The sequence below is a fragment of the Bos indicus x Bos taurus genome, chromosome 11, assembly GCF_003369695.1.
Source record: "Bos indicus x Bos taurus breed Angus x Brahman F1 hybrid chromosome 11, Bos_hybrid_MaternalHap_v2.0, whole genome shotgun sequence".
In the NCBI taxonomy this organism is placed as follows: Eukaryota; Metazoa; Chordata; class Mammalia; order Artiodactyla; family Bovidae; genus Bos; species Bos indicus x Bos taurus.
In genome coordinates this window covers 60,139,134-60,149,418 of record NC_040086.1, presented here as the reverse complement: position 1 = coordinate 60,149,418, position 10,285 = coordinate 60,139,134, and positions in this window count along the sequence as shown.

Here is a 10,285-nt window from a genome sequence, read left to right as displayed (position 1 = left end):
GACCTAGAGAATATCATACTAAGTGAAGTAAGTCAGACAAATATGTAGTATTGCTTATATGTGAAATCTAAAAAAGAAATGATACAAATGAACTTATATACCAAACAGAAATAGACTCATAGACACAGAAGACAAACTCATGGTTACTAATGGGGAAAGCAGGGGAGGGATAAATTAGGATTACGGGATCAACAGGTACAATTTACTATACCAAATTAGATAAGCAACAGGATTTACTGTATAGCACAGAGAACTTTATTCAATATTCTATAATGGCAAATAGATGAGGAAACAATGGAAACAGTGGCTGACTTTATTTGGGGGGGGCTCCCAAATCACTGCAGATGGTGATTGTAGACATGAAATTAAAAGACACTTACTCCTTGGAAGGAAAGTTATGACCAACCTAGACAGCATATTAAAAAGCAGAGACATTACTTTGTCAACAAAGGTCTGTCTAGTCAAGGCTATGGTTTTTCATGTATGAATGTGAGAGCTGACCTATAAAGAAAGCTGAGTGCAGGAAAATGGATGCTTTTGAACTGTGGTGTTGGAGAAGACTCTTGAGAATCCCTTAGACTGCAAGGAGATCAAACCAGTCCATTCTAAAGGAGATCAGTCCTGGGTGTTCATTGGAAGGACTGATGCTGAAGCTGAAACTCCAATACTTTGGCCACCTGATGTGACGAGCTGACTCATTTGAAAAGACCCTAATGCTGGGAAAGATTGTGGGCAGGAGGAGAAGGAGACGACAGAGGATGAGATGGTTGGGTGGCATCACTGACTCAATGGACATGAGTTTGGGTAAACTCTGGGAGTTGGTGATGGACAGGGAGGCCTGGCGTGCTGCGGTTCATGGGGTCACAAAGAGTTGGACACGACTGAGCAACTGAACTGAACTGAACTGAATAACCTATAATGGAAAATAATCTGGAAAAATGTGTATCTGAATCACTTTGCTCTATACTTGAAACTAACACAATACTGTAAATCAACTATTTCAGTTTTTTAAAAAGATAACTATGTCTTAAAATCAGAATTCTTTTAACAAAAAGCTTTAAAGAACACTTGTTCTACATTACTGAGAAAAGCTATACACCTTTCATAGTGTTTCTTAAACATTTTGATAAAGTCAGAATTTTATAGAAGCCTCAGATATTTTCTCCCCCAAATGCAAATACACATCAAATACAGTCTATGATATCTAGGGGTTAATTTACCCCCCTGAAACTTTTATAAACCTGCCAGTTTTCCACTGGCTTTAGGAACTCTCTCTTAGTACTCCCAGTCTAATTAATCCTCACAATAAATAGAAACAGGGGAAATTCTGTATATCATTACCATTATTCAAGTCTCATTGCAGTGTATGTAATACCTGGACATATCATTTGTTAAAAATAAGTTAAGGAGGCCCAGGATGGAGTCACATCACCAAAATGAGACTTAATTACCAATCAGGAACTCTCCTAATCAATACTACTTAGGTAAACTGGCAATGGCACCCCACTCCAGTCCTCTTGCCTGGAAAATCCTATGGACAGAGGAGCCTGGTAGGCGGCAGTCCATGGGGTTGCTGAGGGTCAGACACGACTGAGCGACTTCACTTTCACTTTTCATGCATTGGAGAAGGAAATGGCAACCCACTCCAGTGTTCTTGCCTGGAGAATCCCAGGGACAGCGGAGCCTGGTGGGCTGCCGTCTATGGGGTCGCACAGAGTCGGACACGACTGAAGTGACTTAGCAGCAGCAGCAGCAAACTGGTAGATCCCTGCCATCCCCTAAACAAAGGTGATCTTTTAATAAACAGTCTTTTTTGTCTAATACAACACATGTTCCTGCTCCCTTCTGTCTATAAGTCTTTTATTTTGTACAGCTCCTGGGGCTATTGTACTTTCTGTTTGCTTGACTGGATGCTGCCTGATTCATCAATCAATGAAGAAAGCCAATAAGATCTTTAAAACTTACTGAGTTGAATTTTGCTTTTTTAACACAGGGCCTGCCTGAGCCTACAGATTCCAAAACACCAAGGTGACCAACAAAAGAAAATCACCTCTGTGCCACCAGGGGCTGCTATTGCCAATGTAACTATTTTAGGTTGGAAAGGACTGCATTTTTAGAATACCTTTCAAACAAAAGGACCAAAGCACAAAGCTTTGTTAAATCTCAAAACACAACCTGATTTCCAGATGATAAACCTGGGTGCAGGCCTATTAAAAGAACTGCCTAATTGCTATAAGACAACAGCAAGGAAAATACTCCGAGCCCTGTCTCAAAGGAAACTACAAGCATCTAACTAGCAGCCCTTCTGGTCAACGGGTTTGCTTTTCATTGTGGCCAAATAGATGCCCATTCTAAGTCTCATTAAGCAGCTAGTCGCTTGCCCTGTTAAATTACTCCTTTTATGGCTTACAGGCTCTTTGGTCCCAGGCCATCAATATGTGTTTTTATAAAGTTTTCCAACTCTAAAAATATTAAAATTTAAAATGTGAACCGAGATAATGTAGAAATACCCTGGCCCCTAAGTTGTGCAGTAAACTCCTTGCTCCCTGTCTCTCCTCTGCCTTTTCCAGTTGTACTTTAATCACCACTCACTCTCCACTAACAGATACTGATTCAGAGTTTTGTGCCAGTCTTTCTGCTAGGCTCCAGGGGACAGAGAACGAATAAGACACACTGCTCTAAAATCTTACATTCTGGAAAGAGAAAATAGGTAAATGCATGGTAGCAGAATATGCCACCCCAAAATATACCACTTTGGCATAAGGATTATGTTGAGCTGAATACATCTGAGAAGCAGATGCAAAGAAAGCTCACAGCCCTCGTCCTATTCACTTAAAAGCAGGACATACATTTTCAAAGAACTTCCCTGGTGGCTCAGTGGTAAAGAAACCCCCTGCAAATGCAGGAGACATGGGTTTGATCCCTGGGTTGGGAAGATTTCCTGGAAAAGGAAATGGCAACCCACTCCAGTATTTTTGCCTGGGAAATCCCATGAACAGAGGAGTTCGGTGGGCTAAGTCCCTCAGGTCACAAAAGACTTAGCAACTAAAACAACATTTTCAAAGGTGTCCCTCCTTCCCTGTCTACCAGGAAGTACAAAAATAAATGCCAGAAGACAATTTTAGACCCTTATTAATGGAGAAGAAACCGACTTAAATCTGTGATTCAAACCTCACTCTTGTTTATCATGCTTTTCCCTGTCATCTCCCCAAAACTGAGCTTCTGGACATGGTCCTTTTTCTTTGTCTTTGGCTGAAGATGGTATATAAACAGGAGTTCTGAGCCACTGCTTTGAGTCACTCATTTTTCCCTGGGTATGTCACATGCATATACGAGGCACGTACTGTACTCAGTTGCTCAGTCACGTTGACTCTTTGCAACCCTATGGGTTGTAGCCCTCCAAGCTCCTCTGTCCATGGGATTTCACAGGCAAGAATACTGGAATAGGTTGCCATTTCCTCCTCCAGGGGATCTTCTTGACCCAGGGATCAAACCCATGTCTCCTGCATCTCCTGCATTGCAGGTGGATTCCTTACTGCTTAGCCACCAGGGAAATTCCCCATATAAGGGGTGTGTGTGTGTGTCAGTCACTCAGTCACGTCCAACTCTATGAGACTCCATGGACTACAGCCTTCCAGGCTCCTCTGCATGAAATTCTCCAGGCCAGAATACTGGAGTGGGTTGCCATTTACTTCTCCAGGTATATGAGGCGTACTTGTTAGTAAACCTGTTTGTTTTTCTCATTAATCTGTCTTTTGTTACAGGTGTCCCAGCCAGAACAGAAGAGTGGGAGGGAAAACTATTTTTTCCTCCTTTACATCAATAAATTATTAAAATGCAATGAACAACAACAACAAAAAAAGTAATGAACTAAGGGTTGTTACTATCTAGTACCTAGAAGTAGCTATCAGAATTGGTGGTGAGAGAAAGAAAAAAATGACTAACTTGGAATAGGTCAAAGAAATGTGAATAGCCAGGTATGCTGCAGGTGAAACAGCATGTCCTTATATAGGGAAGCATGAAACAGAGTGGTATGCTGAGGAACACTAGGAACCCCAGAGCGTAACAGTAGGATTCAGGACACACTCCCCCAAAATACAGAACCTTGGTGACAGAGTAGATGATGGTTCAGAGCACAAAGGGGCTCGTTTATTTGCAGGCTACCTCTCCATGTATCTGGTGTGTTATTTTACCCCTTAGTGGGCTGTGCTAATCAAGATAACTATCATAGCAAGTATTTGGAATGAAATTGCCATAAAACAAAACTCTCATTCTGCATTTTAAAATATTTTAATTCAAATTCAGGCTCAAAGATTTTAAATGGGATTGATTTTGGAAAGATGGGACATACTTGGAGAAATCTAGTCTTGTTTTCTTTCTGAGTATCCAAACATTTAAAAAAAAAAACATTTCTCATGGAAAATTTCAAACACATACAAAGCAAAAACAATTGTATAATGAGCTCCCATGTTCCCATCACCAACTTGAACAAATAAATCACCTATCTTGTTTCCTTTCTACTCCCATCCACTTGACCCTTCTCTTACATTTGGAAAACCCCAGACATCATAACAGTTTATGTGTAAATATTTCAGTATGCTTCTTAAAAGATATAGGTTCTTAAAAAAATAATACATTATTCCATTTTCCACACTAAAAGAAAAACACTTTCTTAATAATGAAAGAATATCAATCAATCAATTCCCAATTATCTTACAAACTTCATATTTTTTACTGGTTTGTCTAAGTAGTGGATTAGCCAGTCAAATGAAATTAGCTATAGGTTCCCCTTCCAGCTTCATTGGGCTTTATTTTCTTGTAATTTATTTGTAGGTCATTTGTCCTAATGAGTTTCTCATAATCTAGATTTTATTGACTATATCCGCATGGTATCAGTTTTTAAAAATATATTCTCCTGTCCTAGTGTGTCCTACAAATTTGTAAATTTGTAGTTAGATCTAGGAATTTGATTAGGTTCAGATTCAGCTTGTCTCATTTTCTTCCAGGAAGTATCTAGTGTCTGCTGCCTATTAAAGCTCTGTGCCCCACCACCACACTTCCTGCTGGTGCTGCTGCTAAGTCACTTCAGTTGTGTCCGACTCTGTGCGACCCCATATACGGCAGCCCACCAGGCTCCCCGTCCCTAGGATTCTCCAGGCAAGAATACTGGAGTGGGTTGCCATTTCCTTCTCCAATGCATGAAAGTGAAAAGTGAAAGTAAAGTGGCTCAGTCGTGTCCAACTCTTCTTGACCCCATGGACTGTAGCCTACCAGGTCCTCCAACCATGGGACACTTTCTAGACCTCCAAAATAAGAGTCATCTATTCTGCCCACAAATCTGCAACATTTATGGCTATGGAGAGTGCTATAATAGTTAAACATTAGTTCATCTCAGTTTCTAGATAGACTACCTGGTTACTTGTTTACTTACAATAGATCACAGAACTTCTAAGTTTGCTAGCACCCGCCTTTGGTTCTTGGCATGTGTTATTGCTTAATCCTAGGAAGAAAATAATTCTGATATCAATTGTTACAGAAAAAAATATGTAATTATAACTTGAAATCTTTCAGATAATTAAGGCAATTATCACACCTATGGAGACTGTCCCCAAAAGCCAACAACAGCATCTTCCAAATTCTGCTTTGTCATTTCTAGCTAACTGGTCTACTCTTCACACTGATAAAAATGGTACAGTTTACCAAGCTTTAGAAGCCATTGAATTCAACCTTCCTACTTTATAGATGAGGAATATAAGACCCAGAGAACTTAAATGACTGCCCCAAGATTACACAGCTAGTCCAGAAAAACATCTACTTCTGCTCTATTGACTCTGCCAAAGTCTTGACTGTGTGGATCACAAAAAACTGTGGAAAATTCTTAAAGAGATGGGAATACCAGACCACCTGACCTGCCTCCTGAGAAATCTGTATGCAGGTCAAGAAGCAAGAGTTAGAACTGGACATGGAACTGGTCGACAGAGGAGCCTAGTGGGCTGCCATCTATGGGGTTGCACAGAGTCGGACACGACTGAAGCGACTTAGCAGCAGCAGCAGCAAAATCACTGCAGATGGTGACTGTAGCCATGAAATTAAAAATATGCTTGCTCCTTGGAAGAAAAGCTATGACCAACCTAGATAGCATATTAAAAAGCAGAGACATTATCTTGCCAACAAAGGTCCATCTAATCAAAGCTATGGTTTTTCCAGTAGTCATGTATGGATACGAGAGTCGGAATATAAAGAAAACTGAGTGCCGAAAAATTGATGTTTTTGAACTGTGGTATTGAAGAATACTCTTGAGAGTCCCTTGGACTGCAAGGAGATCAAACCAATCTCTCCTAAAGGAAATCAGTCCTGAATATTCATTGGAAGGACTGATGCAGAAGCTGAAACTCCAATACTTTGGCCACCTGATTCGAAGAATGGATTCATTGGAAAAGACCCTGATGCTGTGAAAGATTGAAGGCAGGAGGAGAAGGGGATGACAGAGGATGAGATGGTTGGATGGCATCTCCAACTGGAAGGACATGAGTTTGAGCATGCTCCAGGAGTTGGTGATGGAAAGGGAAGCCTGGCGTGCTGCAGTCCATAGGGTCGTAGAGTCAGACACAACTGAGCAACTGAACTGAACTGATATAGCAGAAATGGAACTCAAGCCAGAATTTTGAGCTCCCAAATTAATGCTATTCCCATCATCCTCATCATACTTGTTTGCATCATACTACACTAGTTGTTTTAACAAATAATTATAGTACATTTGAGGCTGCTGCTGCTGCTAAGTCGCTTCAGTCGTGTCCAATTCTGTACAACCCCATAGATGGCAGCCCACCAGGCTCCCCCATCCGTAGGATTCTTCAGGCAAGAACACTGGAGTGGGTTGCCATTTCCTTCTCCAATGCATGAAAGTGTAAAGTGAAAGTGAAGTCACTCAGTCATGTCAGACTCTTACTGACCCCGTAGACTGCAGCCTACCAGGTTCCTCTGTCCATGGGATTTTCCAGGCAAAAACACTGGAGTGGGTTGCCACTGCCTTCTCCAATGTTTGAGGCTACACAGACATAATCTGATCCTTTGAAGAGAAATCAACCCTAGACTTATAGATCATGGAACACCTAAGAAGCTTCATCTTCTAGGGCTAGTGTCCTGAGTGAGAGTAAAATCTCCTAAGGATTACAGGATTAAGAACTATGAGTGGGTTGCCATTTCCTTCTCCAATGCAGAAAAGTGAAAGTGAAGTCGCTCAGTCGTGTCTGACTCTTAGCGACCCCATGGACTGCAGCCTACCAGGCTCCTCCGTCCATGGGATTTTCCAAGCAAGAGTACTGGAGTAGGATGCCATTCTCTTCTCCAATCATCAGAGAAAGGCACACTAATCATCAGAGATATGCCAACCAAAACCACAACGAGCTATCACCCCTTACCTGTCGGAATGCTAGCAGCAAAAAGAACACAAATTACAAATATTGGCAAAAATATTGGTGAGAAGGTAAACTGGTATAGCCACTGTCGAAAACAGCATAGAAGATTCTCAAAAAATGAAAAAATAGAACTACCGTATGAGCCAGCAATTCCATTCCTCAGTATATATCTGAAAAAACTGAAAACACTAACTCCAAAAGATATATGCACCCCAATGTTTATAGTAGCATTATTTACAACAGTCAAGATATGGAAGCAACCTAAGTGTCCATCAACAGATAAATGGATTAAGAAAAGGTGGTATATATACACAATGGAATCCTACTCAGCCATAGGAAGAATGAAATTCCCTCATTTGCAACAATATGGATGGATCCGGAGACTATCATGCTAAGTGAAATTAGTCAGAGAGAGATAAATACTATATGTTATCACTTATGTGAGGGACTCTAAAAAATAAAACCGGTGAATAAATATAATAAAACAGAAACAGACTCATAAATATAGGAGGGAAAAAAAAACCAAATACTAGTGGTTACCCGTGCAGAGAGGGAAAGGGGCTGGGAAGAGAGGCAAGACAGGGGTGCTGCTGTTCAGTCACTCAGTTGCGTTCGACTCTTTGTAACCCCATGGACTGCAGCAGGACAGGCTTCCCTGTCCATCACCAGCTCCCAGAGCTTGCTCAAATTCAGGTCCATCCAGTCGGTGATGCCATCCAACCATCTCGTCCTTTGTTGTCCTCTTCTCCTGCCTTCAATCTTTAAGGGATTTAAAAAGCTACACGGATTATGTTATACATACACTGAAGAATAGCAAGGAGAGATAAGAAAGCCTTCCTCAGTGATCAATTCAAAGAATTAGAGGAAAACAATAGACTGGGAAAGACTAGAGATCTCTTTAAGAAAATTAGAGATACCAAGGGAACATTTCACGCAAAGATGGCCACAATAAAGGACAGGAACAGTATGGAACTAACAGAAGCAGAAGATATAAAGAAGAGGTGGCAAAAATAGAGAGAAGAACTACACACAAAAAAAATCTTCATGGTCCAGATAACCACTATGGTGTGATCACTCACCTAGAGCTAGACATTCTGGAATGCAACATCAAATGGGCCTTAGGAAGCATCACTACAAAGCTAGTGGAGGTGATGGAATTCTAGTTGAGCTACTTCAAATCCTAAAAGATGATGCTGTGAAAGTGCTGCACTTAATATGCCAGCAAATTTGGAAAACTCAGCAATGGCCACAGGACTGGAAAAGCCCAGATTTCATTCCAATCCCAAAGAAGGGCAATGCCAAAGAATGTTTAAACTACCGCACAATTTCACTCATCTCACATGCTAGTAAAGTAATGCTCAAAATTCTCCAAGCCAGGCTTCAACAGTACGTGAACCATGAACTTCCAGATGTTCAAGCTGGATTTAGAACAGGCAGAAGAACCAGAGATCAAATTGCCAACATCCGCTGGATCATCGAAAAAGCAAGAGAGGTCCAGAAAAACTTCTGCTTTATTGATTACACCAAAGCCTTTGACTGTGTGGATCACAACAAACTGTGGTAAATTCTGAAAGAGATGGGAATACCAGACCACCTGACCTCCTGAGAAATCTGTATATAGGTCAAGTAGCAACAGTTAGAACCGGACATGGTACAACAGACTGGTTCCAAATCCAGAAAAGAGTACGTCAAGGCTGTGTATCCTCACCCTTATTTTACTTATGTGCAGAGTGCATTATGTGAAATGCTGGACTGGATGAAGCACAAGCTGGAATCAAGATTGCCGGGTGAAATGTCAATAACCTCAGATAGGCAGAGGACACCACACTTATGGCAGAAAGCAAAGAACTAAAGAGCCTCTTGATGAAAGTGAAAGAGCAGAGTGAAAATGTTGGCTTAAAACTCAATCAGAAAACTAAGATCATGGGATCTGGTCCCATCACTTCATGGCAAATAGGGAAACAATGGAAAGAGTGACAAAATTTTATTTTGGGGGGGGGGGCCTCCAAAAATCACTGTAGATGGTGACTGCAGCCATCAAATTAAAAGACGTTTGTTTCTTGGAAGAAAAGAAGAAAGTGAAGTCGTTCAGTAGTGTCCGACTCTTTGCAATCCCATGGACTGTAGTCTACCAGGCCTCTCTGTCCATGGGATTTTCCAGGCAAGAGTACTGGAGTGGGTTGCCATTTCCTTCTCCAGGGGATCTTCCTGACCCAGGGATCGAACCCAGGTCTCCTGCACTACAGGAAGACGCTTTTCCCTCTGAGCCACCAGGGAAGCCAACCTAGACAGCATATTAAAAAGTATAAATATTACTTTGCCAACAAAGGTCCCTCTCTTCAAAGCTATGGTTTTTCCAGTAGTCCTGTATGGATGTGAGAGTTGGACTATAAAGAAAACTGAGCGCCGAAGAACTGATGCTTGTTAAAACTGTGGTGTTGGCAGACTCTCGCGAGTCCCTTCGACTCCCTGATGCTGGGAAAGATTGAAGACGGAAGAAGGGGACGACTTAAGATTAAATGATTGGATGGCATCACCGACTCAATGGGACTGAGTTTGAGTAAACTCCGGGAGTTACTGGTGATGGACAGGGAAGCCTGACGTGCTGCCGTCCATGGGATCCCAAAGTGTCGGACACAACTGAGCGACTGAATTGAACAACCAGATCTCTTTTCCGACTCGCTTTCAAAACGAATAAAACTGAATAAAATACAGGTCTGTTCTCAGTCTTGTCCGACTCTGCGACCCCCTGGACTGTAACCCACCAGGTTCCTCTGCCCATGGATTTTCTCCAGGTAAGAATACTGGATTGGGTCGCCATTTCCTTTTCCAAAAACACAAGTCTACCGCCGGCAAAAACCCCACCC